Below are 15501 nucleotides of genomic sequence, written 5' to 3' on the forward strand. Positions count from 1 at the left end.
GATTAAAGATGTTTTTTGCTGGCAAAGTCCATTCGGTTGCCACAGATTATGGAACTGCAAGTAAAAGTGGCATTGTATGAGCAGCAGAGTATTCTAGTAATATTTATGTGTTTGCCAGCTACTATACATATGCAATGTATGCACAATTATTTGTTTTGTGCCTTCATTCAAATTTATAAAATATTTCAAATCTTTAATTTAAATTGAATAAAGACACTGGCAGTGTTGACTCTGGTACCAACCAAGGAAGATTGCCACTAGTAACTGGCTTCAGTTATCCATATGTACTATTTTTCCTGTAGCTGTTTTTTGCACCAATTAGCTGTATCAAAACTATTAGGTTGTTCAGACACAAGTTGTCTCTGTTAAGTCATGCTCATTGTCCACAGTTGTTCACTGGATTGTGACTTCTCATGAACCTTATCACTTCTATACACCTCTGGCTTCATAGAGGATTTATTTCATAGTCTTTCCAGGAATGGGGCTGAAACTCTCCAGTCTGCAGTTCCTTGGATCCTCTTTTTTGACTTTGGTGAAGATAGACACGAGATCTACAAGCAGTCATCAGGAGTCTCCTCTGATTGCCACGTCCTTTCAAAGTCAATTATCTGACCCTGCGCACTTCTGTATGTGAAATTTCTTCAAATAATTTCTAGCTTTTTCTTTTTCCATTGTGATTAAATACTTTGCTCTCACAGATTCTATCTCTAGTCCTAAGGACCCCAGGCCCAAACTCACCAGTAAAAACAAGGGAAAAATTCCACATTGACTGTATTAGGCTTTTCTTATACTTTGTCACTGAGCATCTGCCTCCAGTAAGTAGTGGGACTACATTTTCCTTATCTTTCCATTTGCTTACAGTGTATTATAGAAACCCTCACTGTCCTTCACATCCAATGTGAGTTAAAACTCTGAGATTTGTCTTTCCTTACTCCAGTTATATATGCTCAGGAGCTGTCTCTGAATTACTCTGTGGTAGCTCATCCCTTCTTCTAGATTCTGCATACATTCTTTTTGTATTTGAGCTCAGTCAGGAGCTCTTTGTTCATCAGTGCTGGCCTTCTGCCATGACTGTAACACTCTGCAAGTTGAAACAGATTGGTTTCGTGCGTCAGGAGGTCAGTTTGACTATCAAGAAGTTCTCCTGGGCCTCTTTGCCCTTCAGGGCAGTCTTCTACAAGATTCTGCCAAGCAGATTCTTAACAAGCCAATATCTGTTCTCCTCAATTCCAGGGCTATAATTCTACTATTAGTCTTCATCACTTCCCTCAGGGTTTTAAGCTTCACAGTCTTGAAGTATCTTCTGCCAGTGCTGAATTCAGCCTTCACAGGTCTGGCTGTTCTTTCTAATTCATAGTAAGCAGCAGGGAACAATTGGCTCTTTGATGCCCTGTTTCATCAACATTCTCCAGAAATCTGAATCACATTGCTATGTTGCCTTTTCAAACATTAGCAGTGTAGTTAAAGTCCCCCATCAGTCCCAGTGCCTGTAGCTATGAGATTTCCTCCAGTTGTAATGAGATAGTCTACTTCCTTGTCAATCCATAACACCTGCCATGATGTCTGCTGTTTTCATCTGCCTGTTGATCCTTAGCAATAAGAACTGACTCTTCACTTGCTTGCACACATTGAAACTCATCCTTTGCCTAGAGTGTAACCTTTCCTATATTCTCTACCTTTCCTAAAGAGCATGAATCAAACTAGTGAAATCTCCATTCACAGAATTATTGAATTATTTAGTTTGGGAAAGACCTTTAAGATCATCAAATCCAACTGTTACTCCAGCACTCTCACATTCACCACTAAGCCACGTCCCAAAGTGCTGCATTTGCACTTCTGTTACATAACTCTGGGGATGATGACTCAAGTGTTTCCCTGGGTAGACTTTTTTAATGCTTGATAACCCTTTCTGTGAAGACTTTTTTTCTGAAAATCCAATCTAAGCTTCTCCTTGTGCAGCTTGAGTCCAGGGGATGGTGCTGTTCCATCACCTCTTTTTAATCTCAGTAAGATAATAACTCTGCAACAGTGCACAGACTTCTAGATTCTTATTGTTTCCCAAGGTTCATGACTTTGCATGCAGTCAAATGTGATAGTCCCTTAGGCATGAAGCTTCAACAGCGGGAGCAGAACTTTCTGTGTTATGCTGAGCCCTGGGGAGTACTTTCTTTTGTCTCCATATGTCTTGGGTTACGATTATCATCCTCAAAAAAATCCAATCTAAAGCCTTCCCCACAAGATTATCAGGTCTGTTGCAAAAAAAAAAAAAAACAAAAAAACAAAAACAAAAAAAAAACCACAAAAAACAAAAAACAAAGGTCTTTACTCATGCCTTTTTGTCCCTAGAACTCCTTACTTTTTAGAAATGATTCCATACTCCTCAAATACCAAATCCTGCTTCAGCACCAGACATGCAACCAGGGTTTTCCTGCAGTGCACTTTTAACAAAGATTTTCCCCTTCAGCAGCAAGACCAAGAACACTGCCTGCATTCTCATGCCCTTCATTATCACCCCAAGGGCCTTGATATCATTCATGATACATTAAAGGTCTCCCCAATAGCATAATTTGTCTCTGTATGGATGAGCAACAAGGGATAGTAGCTTGCAGACGGAATCAGCCTCAGCAGTTTCTCTGCAACATTATAGACCCAAGCCACTAGTAAGCAACAAATGTGCCAAGACAACAAATCAGTAGTGTTTCTATCCCCTGCAGATGTTACTCACAAACAGCTGGCAGCCACTGCTTACCTTTGGGACTAATTGATTACACAAAAATGTTTTTGCTATGTATAGATATAGGTATGCACTGTTTGTAGTTGTAGTGACATTTTTGGTAAAGAGGAGATCAGGAATCACAGCCCATTATTTAGAACTTAGAGTTTTCACCTTTCAGAGCTTTTGTCTTTTTTTTTTTTTTTTACTTAAATTTGTTATCTTCCTCTATATTTCTAAGGAGACAAAACACACAGGAAGCAGCATGGAGCTGTGGGAGCTGTGTCTTGTTCTCTGAGTTAATTGGCTGCTGTTGGACAGCTGCTCTGCAGCTCTCTCCTCTTAGTGAGCTGAATTGATTGCTGTGTCTTCTAGTAGGTAGGCACAAGACAAGTTTCCTCTTCACAGAAAACACTACAACAATTTGACTCTTTTATTGGAAGTCCCCGCAGAGACACTAGGAAATGAAAGAACTTAGAGGAGAATTATCCTCTCATCCTGCCTTGAATCAAACCCTCCAGTCTGGGAAGTGGGTTGGAAGCAGCATGAGGACTTTTTTATCCTCAGGCATTTGCTGCATCTGTTCAGTGAGGGGAATAACTTTTGCATATTCTTTTAATTCTTCCAGTGGGGACTCAACTATTGTTGAAGGCACCATATTGCAATCTTGTCCATTAAAGGTGTCCCAACTGGGAAAAATAGTCCTTACCCTTATTTTGTTATAGACCTATTTTTTCTAGCATTGGATTGGAAGACTTCTGATACAGCTTTAGCAAAGGACAATTGTTTTCCAGTTCAACACTACTTACATTTCTGGGGAAAGCTTTAATACTGTTTATAGCTGCTTCTGGGCAAAGCTTTAATATGGTCCATATTTGCTTCCATTTGTATTCTTTAACATTCTTACACAGTTCTTGATTTTCAATGATTCCTGAACCTAGCTAAAGAAATGAAATTTAAATAATATCTTGACTGGGGAAAAGGGATCCTTTGGCTCTCTCTCTTTCTTTCCCTCACCCCTCTTCAACCTCTACCCAATCTCTTTCTGCTGTCTACTCTCCGTCCCAGATTATAGTGGAATTAATCAACCATATGTCAAAAACAGTCTTCAGAGAAGTGCATAACATGAGGAGTAAACTGAATATTTATATTTTTAATAAATTTCTAATATTCTGATATTTGACATTTTCAGACTAAAGAAAAAAAGTCCAGTTTTTTTTTCTCCTATTCAAAAAAAATCTCTTAAATGAAAAAGTATTTAAAAAATGGAGAACAGCTTTCACATGAGATCATAACACTTAAAAAATAAATGTTAAGCTGAACTTATGACTAACCTAACCTAGGAAATTCTATGTTGATTAATCTAGATTTGAAAACCCAACACAACAAATGAAAACAAACACACAAAAAAAAAAAACCCCACACCAAAAAAAAGGAAACAAAACAAACCCCCATGTTTTGGGAAAAAACCCCTAGATATTTTTATTATCTTTTTAAAGCAGTGTTCTTAAAACTTAATTTTAGTAGATACAAATATATATATAAATCTGGGAGATTTGCTACTCAGAAATGTAGAAATTGAAGGACTTGGTTTACCTAGTCCTCTGTAAAAAGTCTGAACAACAAAGAAAAGATCAGATACATAAGCTCTGCAAATCAGAATATCTCAACTTTGTCCATGGAATTTTGGTACTGCATCCAAGGAAACAATCAGAAATAGTACTTGTCTGGAATAAATAATTAGTCAAACTCTTCTATTTTACCTTGGAGTTACAATACCTTAATGCAAGCATTACTATAATGAAGCAGTGTGGCAAATTCGGCAATGATCAGATTTCGTTTCACTTCTTACTAAGAGCAGGGAGCACTTGCCACTTTTTATATAGGATTTTTTATCAATGAGGCTTGTTCATCTTTTCTTAGAGGTGCTTTGGAAAACAATTCCAACATATGTCCATAACAATAAACTTCATCTTTATTATTTTATGAGCAATATATGTTGCCTATTCAAAATATTCTGGCAATGGTAATCCTGAATAAATTCCTAGAAAGTGTTGTCCTAGAAAGTGAATATTGCATGTTTGTATTTACTTCTCATAAATGAATCAATAAAAGAGACATGGCTGTTTGGCTCAGGTAAATGGATGACAGATGAAAACCTACCACCCTGTAAATACTGGAATTATTCATATGTCTACATATTCCTTGCAATAGTTCTTAGAATGGGAAAATAGGAATAGAATAGCATCCTTAATACTTCTGTCAAAGAGATATAAGGAGCGACAATCAACAAAGAAATTATCCAAATACAGAATTAGAGCACTAACAAATTTATGTCAAGAAGTACCAGAATTATTTCTCTGTGTCAAAACTTTCTGTGTTAGTGCTTTATTCCTTATTAGTTTGAACTAGAAAAAGACAGCAAAAAAAGTAGAAATATAGCATTTTAATGTCTATAACAAAATGTGTGATGAAACTAAATGTACGTGCAGAATTTGTCTTTGATGCTGTATTTACTGATCCTGGGCTATTGGTATCAGTGGGAGTTTTGCTGCAGAGAGACAGCTGTGTGCAGCTCGTTGTATTAGTTTGATAGCAGGAGCAGACAAATACTATTTAACCATAGGAGGTTTTGCTTGCTAGCTGAGATGGAACAGCAAAACAGCAGCTAAAAGAGGTAGATGAATTAAGCATACAAGCATATTTAAAAAATAATCTGTTCATCACTTTTCTGTCATTCTAAATTTTATAAAACCCAGTATCCACTAACAGGTTATTTTTTGTGGTGTATGTTGTTATTTCCCCCTATCTTCCTGCTCCCTGACCCAGCCCTCATTTCAATAAGTTTTCAAAAAAAAAATTAGGCTGACTATTGACATAAATAAGGAGAGAACATCTACCTTGTGGTCTAGTCTTCTGGTAATCACCCTAGAGGAAAGTATAATTCAATAATTCCTGTGAATATAATAAATTCCTTGTTATTCTTTTGTAATAAGCAATGAAAGAAACATCATAAAAAATTGCACCACATTCTATAATGTTATAAAAAGTTAAAGGTTACAAGGGTTTTCCAGAGAAGTTTATCTCACTTAAGAGCTGAAAATGGATCCAGATTACATGCATTATTTTGCAGAATCACAGAATCATTTAGGTAGGAGAAGATCTCTGAGATCATGGAGTCCAGCCTTTAACTGGTCACCACCTTGTCAACCAGCCTGGTGACACTAAGTGATACATCCAGTCATTTCATAAACACCTCCAGGGATGGTGACTTCAGCACCTCCCTAGGCATTCCATTGCAATGTTTAAGAACCCTTTCTATCAAAGAAATTCTCTTGATGAACCTTGCCTGGCGCAGCTTGAGGCCATTTTCTCTTATGTCCTGTCACTAACTGCCTGGGAGAAAAGGCTGCTCCCCACTTTGCTACAATCTCCTTTCAGGCAGTCGTAGAGTTAAAAGGACACCTCTGAGGCACCTCTTCACCAGGGTAAACACTCTCAACTCTCTCAGTTGCTGTTCATAAGAGTTACTCTCTAGTCCCTTCACCAGCTTTGCTTCTCTGGACCCTCTGTAACACCTCAATGTCTTTCTTGAAGCGAGGGGGCCAAGTCTGGACATCCTCATACATCAGAATTAATTAAATAAATAAATTAAAGAAAGTAAATACTCAACAAATTACCTACAATCTACAGCCATGAATTAGTAAGAATCAGTTCAAAGTTGTCCTGTTACTGGGTTGAGAAGTAAATTAATAATTTGCTTGCAAAAAGCTCTTAGAAGTCAGACCAAGTTGCCTTTTCACATTGGAGTTTACTTACCTCCATAGTGTTAAACTGCCAGACTTTAATTTTCCCATCCTCAGCTTCATTATACAAGGATGAAGAATTAGTGGACCTGACAGTAAGTAGTTGTTGACCTTTTCCTTTCCCTGGAATCCCAACTCTAGAGACCAAGCCAATGAAACTTCTCCTATGATTTCATTCTCTGCCTCAAGACAGCACACTTTTTTTTCCAGAAAGCTTGAGATATTCTGAAGAATTGCTTCTCAAGAAAAAAGATAAAGACAGATATCAGAAATTCACCAGATGTAGACCTTGGAAGTATCTCTTTGGTGAAAAGTCTTCTGGTAGAAAAGATTGGACAGCATCCAAAATAAGCCAACTGCTGAAAAATATGGATAGTCACAGAGAGAGGAAGAGGGCTTGACCAGGATAGATGTAGGTTACAATTATTCACTGCCAAGAGCTGAGCCTCACAACTGAAATGTCAAGTATTGCAGACAATGCTGTTATGGGAAATTGTAATAAACTTTTTTAGAAGACATATGGAAATGAAACAAATGTTAATAGATTCATCTGGCTCAGGGGAAGTCATGCTTCTTGTTTGTTTTATCATTCCGTCCACCTTTCTCGAAGGTTTCCTCTTTTCATAATTTCTGCCTCCAGGCCACTGAGTCTATAAACAGGAACAAGGTCATCAGTAAAATACAATTTAGCTCTTCTGAGAGCCTGATAATTAGTGTTTACATTATTGAAATGGAACAGGCTGAATTCATTGTTGGCGGTGCACATTCTGTGTTGCCTACAACAAAATCAGCTCCACCTGCCACCTTGCTGAAAATCCATCATCCTGGGTGAGTAAATACTAGTGCTCCTCACTGTAATTACAAGAAATCCATGTCTTCTAGTTAAAGCAAATAAACAAAAAAACCCCAAACCAAACACAACCCCCCCCGCCTTCCTTTGCTGTCCTCACTGACTGAGAGAAGCTGTTATGGGCTCTAATCCCCCATTTCCCACTCCCTTTGCACAGCACCCACAGTATGGGGGATGTACGCCTATGACACTAATTGACAAATGAGCTCTTTGTCTTTATCTCAACTCAGAAACTTTCTCATTTTTTACCTCTGCCCTGTTGAGGAAAAAGGAGATAGAGAGTGACTGGGTAGGCATCCAGTGACCAGCCAAGATCATATAATATTGTATTGTTATATATACAATATATAGCATACATATGCAACGTGTAATATGCAATATATACAATATGCTCTTATATACATTACTAGGCTCACTTGAAAAAGTTTCAATCCCAAAATTATATAATGAGTTCTGGAGACTGTGCTGAGAATAGTTTTAGGACAGAGACTATGAAAAAGGAAGACAGGAAAAGGAAAAACAGAGAGATAAATCTGGTAAAAAAAGATTTTGGCTAACCATTTTTGGCTAGCCTCTAACTCACTGTTTTTAGCCTAAAGAGGAAAAATTCGCCCAATGTCCTCAGCAGTATTACTGTTTGATATTCTTGCTTTCCCAGACAATTAATTACTTAGAAAGTATTTACAGGGTTCTTGATATCTTAAGCTTTCTTTTTCCCTCCACAACTGAATGAGAATGAAGAGCTTTCACTCCATGAATTTGGCTTCACATTATTCCCCACACTGCATTCCTTTTCACAATAAGAAATTTTCTTTACATCATTCTCTTCCATAAAGGTGACATTGGTACCACTAGCCTTTTTGCTGAATCAGACAAGGGCCCATATATAATAAAGATTTAGCTTGCTTTCCATATTGTGTCCTCTTACCTTATCACTTCAGCTCTTAAAATGTGCCAGTGTCACCTTTAGAAATAGGATTTAAAGTGGGAAACCAACTAAGGTCTTTTTCTGGAAGCTAAATCAGCATTTAGAGAAATTGGTAGAGGAACTTCCAGCTCTAAGTGTAGCTATTCTGAAGTGGAACAAAGAAAACTACTCTAAACTGTTTACTATATCCAGTTACACAAAATAAGAGTTCTGTATCACCCTTTAACAGTCTCAAATAATGTGTTTCACACTGAAAAACAAACAGAAAACAGGAAATATGACAGTAAGTAAGCAGAATTTTTGTTTTCATTTGGTTTTTTTTTGTATATTCACATGCTCACTTGGAGAATCTTATTAAGAATGAGGTAGGCACATAAATTAAAGTGCGTGCTGTACATCAAGTTGAAACAACACTGAACATTTATATTTTCTCTGTATCAATTTCCCTAGGAACTTGAATTTTAACTGAGAAGTTTTTCAGAGAGTGCCCTCATTGAACTGCAATTGAGATTTCGTTGTTAATGTCTCTGTTCCCACTCCCTTCCCTCTGTCTATCAGTCACAGAGATCTGATTTGCTTTTATGAAAAAAAAGAGTATATTTTAACCCCAGAAGCTTTGCTCTTCCTGAGTGAAATGACCAAAGGCAAATTCTTTCTCTTTTCCTGTTGAAAGCACTCTTTGGTGCTAACATGTTGAAGTTTATAATTCATGTTAAAAAATTGTCTTCCAGACTTAAAATGAATAAGATAAACCTAGCATTTTAACAAATAGGGCCAGAAATCTTTTAGCAAAATATCTTTGTAGCTCTAGAAACCCATGGGTACTTGGAAATGAGAAACCTAAGACCTGAGAAAACTGATAAATATATGTCAAAAGAACATTACATATGCGAGTAGAAAATATTCACAACTAGCCTGATGAAATCCTAATCAAAGCACTAAGTCAACAGCCTATATTAGTTGGAAAGACACATTACAGGAATATCACACACATCCCTAGTTAAAAGCAACACAATTTATTCAAATCCTATTCCAGCATATCCATTAAAATATTGAGCCCTCAGTACCCCTCCTGTACAGCTACAGCAAGGATGCTTCTCCAGGGCTGCTGTCTGCATGTGGTGGATGCTTCTAGAGAGCAGTGCAAGCATCTTCAGTAGTTCAGTTTAATAACCTTCAAACAACATTCTGTTTCTGCTTTAGATTTGGTTTTGGTTTATTTTGTATTCATTGGCTTTTATTTGTCTCCTGTGACCTTGCAGTACTTTTTGTGAGTATTGAATCCTGAGGGATAGATTTTCCCAGGCAACTCAAAATCCCCTCTGGTGTGATGGTTTTGAGAAATTACATCATCTGGATAACCTGTGCCAGAACAAGTCTGGTTAATTATTTTATTATACCCAAGAAAGGAGAATTTTAAAAGAAATTGAATCCTCTGCTGCCAATATCGATAACGTTTTTTTGTCCTTAGGTTTCCTTATCAGGCTAAATCCAAAGGCATGATGCTGCCAAGGATTTATCTAATGATAACATCCTCTGTATTGCGAGGTATCAAAAACTGATGAAGCATTTCCTGGCTACCTTGTCTTTCTTGTCTTTCTTGTCTCTCTGGTGATGTGAAAGAACATCAGGGTTTCTTGCTGGAGATGTTTGATAATTAACAAGATGAATCCTGATGTTATAAGAAAAATGAGAACTATAAGGAAAGAGTCTACCAAAGAATCAATACTGAAATTTGATACTCATCTAGGAATAAATGTATTTCTCCAACTCAATGGAATTTTGTTCAAAAGCTCAAGTGGATTCCTGACCAAGCCCTACAACTGTGAGAATATCTAAGAAACTTTGTGTACTAAGAAAGAAGAAGACAGGCATCTTTTAAAATTTGATTTTCACCTAGTGAGAATCTTTCCCAAAAACTGATTTTCATGTGGATGTCTATCTTGTGATGCTGGTGCTGAAAGAATTTTCTTTCATTGTACAGGGAAGAGGACAATTAATGTAATAAAACTAAAGTTCCAATCAAATACCATAATTCTTGAGCTTTTTGAGGAACTAAAATCAGAATCTTACTGTTTTGTATTTTCTTCTGAAGTTTATTTATTTCTAACCCAAGCTGTATACCAAGACCATAACACTAATATATAAAATGTTGTTACACATTCAGCAATGCTTTTCTAGTACAAAGGAGGCTAGGATTTGCTGACATTTAGAGAAAGAAACACTAATGAAACCTATTGGGACAGACAGGAACTCTAAATAATAATAACTCAAATGCCTGACACACTTCTCAATCTGGACAAAAGGTTTGGAAAAACGACCTTTAGCAACACTTCATTAGTAATCTGCTACTCAGTCTCCTCTTGTCCTCAGTTGCTGAACTGGAAGTACTAAATAGTGATCTGTAGTGAGAGCAGGTGAGATATATTCTCAAGAAGGAAGAAATTACCTCAGAAATAAAGCTGATATTAATTTCTTCCATGTATTTTAGGTGTCAAAAAAGAAAATGTCCACAGCATTTCATTAAAATACAGAATCATATAATCAATTAGGTTAAAGTGCTATGTCGAGTCTATCTTTAAGCACCTCCAGGGACATGACTCCAACACCTCCCATGGGTAGTCCATTCCAATATAAAATCACCTTTTCTGTGAAGAAATAATTTCTAATTTCCAACCTCAACCCTCCCTGGTACACCTTAAGACTATGTCTTTTCCCATCCCGAGTTACCTGGGAGAAGAGACCAACTCCCAGCTGGCTGCCACTTCCTTTCTGATAGTTGTGGAAAGTCGTAAGGTCACCCCCGAGCCTCCTTTTCACCACCTTTAACACACTTACTGCTGCAAACACATGAAGCTTCCTGAATCACTTGCAAACAATGATAGAAATGAGAATTCTAGCTGTCTTGATGTTCACATCTTGAGAATAAATTACATCAACATCAAAACCTTCACAGAATGACTTTGAGCAGACACTTTCTTCCCTAGCTATTCTTACAAAAGGCAATGCCAAGGAAAAGGTATTTCAATGTGCTCTTAGTTCTCCCTCTCAGCTTCTGTCATTTGGGTTCTCATTGCAGCTCAACTGCCAAGTTTTGTCTCTTGCTTTTATAAAGCCTTGGAACATTGTTGTTATTCCATGGTAATGGGGTGTTAATTTTTCAAATGCAGCTACTCTGATGCCATAGTCACTGGATATAGATTGCTTCAGGGACTCTTTGGATGCATATGCCTTTATGGAGTTAATGTCACCATTAGTTCTGAACGCCTCTTTAAGTGCCTTCTTGTATTCTGTTCAGGGTATTACAGATTCTTATTGTTGTCTTCTTTTGGGTAATTTTACTTTAATGCTTTGTTTGTCTTCAGTCTCCCCAATTTGTACAGGAGCTTTTGCCTCAATTTTCCTTCAAAGTGGATTCCAGTTGTGTTATTAGGTGAAGAACAAAGTGGTTTTCCATCACTTTAGACAGTTTTATACTTGCTTAATGAGGTTAGAATTTCTGTTTCGGGGGATGTGACTTGCCTTATTTAGTGGGGGTTTAGTCATGCACAGTTTGCAAGGACTTTTTTGGCTGAATCTTTACTATTCCCTCTGTGTGTTTGGTGTTTCTTGCAGTATTATTCATTTATGACGAACTGCAACAGTTGATTTCATGGTTGATGTTTGGAGAAAATTTTATCAAAAACGTCTTAAAAGCTGCTGTGCTTTATTTTTGCATAGTACTAGGCTACCCAATTCACCAGGTCCCCCATAACAAATTTTACTTTGATGTAATTTACCTGTAAATGCATGAGTAAATATAATTTTATGGAAATAGTATGCCTGACTGGAAAGGATGTGTTTCTCCTATTACAACCTAACAACCTGTTCGGAATCACTTTATAGGTTTTAGTGTCGTCCTAACAAATTTGGGATCCATTATGTAAGACTGTGCTTTAGATCTCTGGGTTTGTTGATCCTTGAGCTGAGTGAGTTCAGATATTGTAACTCCATCCTTCCAGAAGGGAAATATAACAATTTCAGAAACTGGCTACTAAATTTTCCTTCTGGATGTATTAATGGATGAAAGATAAAATTTAGAAGGATAGTAAAAAAAGCAAATTATTACTAGCAGGTACATTTCGGACACTTAAACTATTAGAATTTTAGAAAATTAAGTTTTCATAGAGTCCAACACATTACAGAGGAAAATGGCCTAGTTTCATTGTGTGGCTTCCTAAGGAAGAAGGTTTGATTCATATCCACAGGGTGGATCTTCTGACATGATCCCTGCCATTCTTCTGCCATGAAGTTGAGCCAGATCAGGCTTCTCTGTGACAATGGGATTTTGGTGCTCAAAAAGCTGTTTATTTTTTATCTGTTTTATGTCAGTCCAGCTAAATGTACTAGTCTTCCAAAGGTAAAAATACAGTGAGGATAAAGTGAGGTAGTTTTGCTTTGAGGATAACTTGAAGTACTACTCCAGGTGATGTATCGTATCACCTAAGGTAAAAGCACAGCATTACTGCTTTTTATTCTTAAAGTCATGAACCATGAGACTTGATAGCTGTGGAGATAAATTGTTTCAGCTCTGAAATACTTCAGACAGAAAAGCTTCCCATAGCTACATTTTAGGGATTATTTCCAGGGAAAAAGGAATTTGCCTTGGTTTATATTTCTTCATGGTTTATAAAAAAGTCTGAAGAGCTTTCTTTGCGTTAAAGGGATGATTATTGGACTACCCAGTTTTAAAGACCAACTTAAATAGAATAGGATGTTTAAGGAAAAAACCCTAATTTTAATTTTCAATTATCTGTTGCAAGCCTTTGGATGTAATAGGGTCATATTTTAAAGTCTTTCTCTGTGACTGTCAAAACAAAAAACTCCCTGAGGAAAATAAAGATTGTAAACATGGGATCACGGCTGTGGGGCTTCCAGGTAGGTAGCTCAACAGCCTTCCTCATGAAGGGGATAATTGCATTATGGGAAATATTGCTTGAAATAAGCTTTGGAACCTGCATCCGAAACACAAAAGAGATTTTACCTGCTCAGATTCAAGAGTTTAAATATTAGAAGTCCAAAAGGCAGGACATGACATCTTTATTGCTCTGCTAGTGGTTTACTCAGAGGAGAGTAAAAAGCATTTCCAGGAGATAGTTCATCTCATGCCAAAAAAAACCATTTTTATAGGATAGTTCAGAAGAATCACCCTTCACCTGGTTTTATCTATTGATTAACAGGGAAAATTAGATTTATTTTCACCCCTAAAAACCCACAATATTGTAATCATCTTAATTATTACTATGTGATTAGCCCTGTGATTGGAGATCCTAGATGAACTTGTTTACTTGGTTACAAATGTGTTAGCCCTGTGATTGGAGATCCTAGATGAATTTGTTTACTTGGTTACAAATGTGTGAACCACACATTCAAGAGAGGAATTATAAGGTGTATTAATATACATATCCAAGAATAAAACACTTCATGTTTAAATAGCCTTTGGTAATTTTCAAAACAAGAAAGTGCAATTGTTATGAAGATTGATCACTGCTCAATTTGTATGAATAACATTTATCTGAGTTCCTGGGCACTCAGACTTGCAGGTATAAAGTTCAGTGGTCACTCAATGGTCTGGAATCAGAAACTAAAAGTAACTGAAAATAATTATTTCTGCATTAGAAGTCACTAAATGTTTAACTACCTTGCAGTCTTTGTAAGACTAGTTGAGGTTAGACTGCTTTTTGAATTTTCAGCATTTTATTCTTAAAAACTTTGGACGACACTTAGGCAACTGTTGGGAGGTACTTGTTCACCTATAGCAGTCAGACTACTACAGACTACAGGTTTGTTTGACATGGTTTTGGAGTTTTATGCAATCAAAACCCCAAAAATGAATTAACTATAAAATGTAATTGAGTGATGGGTTGTATCAATAGCAATATTTGCCTTGATTCTGGAACTAGTACTTTGTAACTCAAAAATATCTATATTTTGACAATTTCTTTAATATCTTTTAACAATGCTAACACTCATTGTCTTCACAAAAATCCTTGATTTAGGTCGTTATGATTTAAGAAGTATTACTGAAACTGAAAAGATGTGTTGGCATAAACTTCCAGTAATGAAAGATGTCATTCTGCAGAACCTTGAATTCGTTTGAAGAAACACACACTGAAATCTCACAGCATCATATATAATAGGATAAAAAATTGAAACTACTGTCTGAATTAAAATATTGGAGAAATACTGGAAAAATACAAAAATATTATAAAGATAAGTGTTTACTGTGGAGAACGACAGGTCAAAAAGATCAATCATGTAGACCATTGACTTTGTCTAACTTTTCATTATTATATGTGTGGGTGCCTTACAAATGTCTGGTATTTTCCAGCTTTCTTTGAGTGCTAAAGGTGAAAGCAGCAATCCTACTGTGATAAGTTCAAATCTGCCTAAATTATGTGACTGACCCTTTTTTTTGGATCAATGTAAATAAAAGCAGGATTTTCAAACACCAGTATCTCATACCTTTCGTTGAAGTCTGGACTAAGTGAAGGGTTTATTTTCAAGATGTGTTCCCAGACCCTCTGCATTCACCTTGGGATGCAAAATGTGCATTGGAGATACAAAGAGAAAAAGGGGGAATTTCTAGGCTTGTCATTCTGGCTGAGGCTGTTGCAAAAAGTGAGAGGTCTCCTGTAACAGCAGTGGCTGTTATTCACAGTCTCTAATCTTTTCGTCAGGTCTATTTTAAGAAAAAAAAGGAGCATTCCTGTGCTCTGGAGTTAACTGGGTACCACTTTAGACATTTTGTTACCCTTGGCAGCAAATCTATCCAGGTGCCTACTTATCTTTCTTGTGTCAACAGTTGATCTTGGCTGAAAAGTAATTACAAAATCTTTATTGTTGTAGGGGAAAGAAGAAAAGATTCTTTCCAAAAGCAAGGGCAGTCGAAGAGAAGAAAGGCTACTCTTGCTGATATGTGTATAAATACATGCATACAGAGTTGTTTAGACATTTTGCAATGAAAGACAAAGGAGACAGGGAATTGAGTGCAGACGGCAGGGCACAAGATAGGTAGGTCAGGATGTTAAAGGATTGTTCAAGGAAAGAGAAGCAGTGTCCTTGGCAAGAAATCAGGTAATGCTACATGAAGAGAAATCACTGTTATAATGGAAGAATTCTGAATAAGAAAATGGCTCAGGGATGGTTTCAATGAATCACAGGA

This window comes from Ammospiza caudacuta, chromosome 1 (assembly GCF_027887145.1).
Source record: "Ammospiza caudacuta isolate bAmmCau1 chromosome 1, bAmmCau1.pri, whole genome shotgun sequence".
In the NCBI taxonomy this organism is placed as follows: Eukaryota; Metazoa; Chordata; class Aves; order Passeriformes; family Passerellidae; genus Ammospiza; species Ammospiza caudacuta.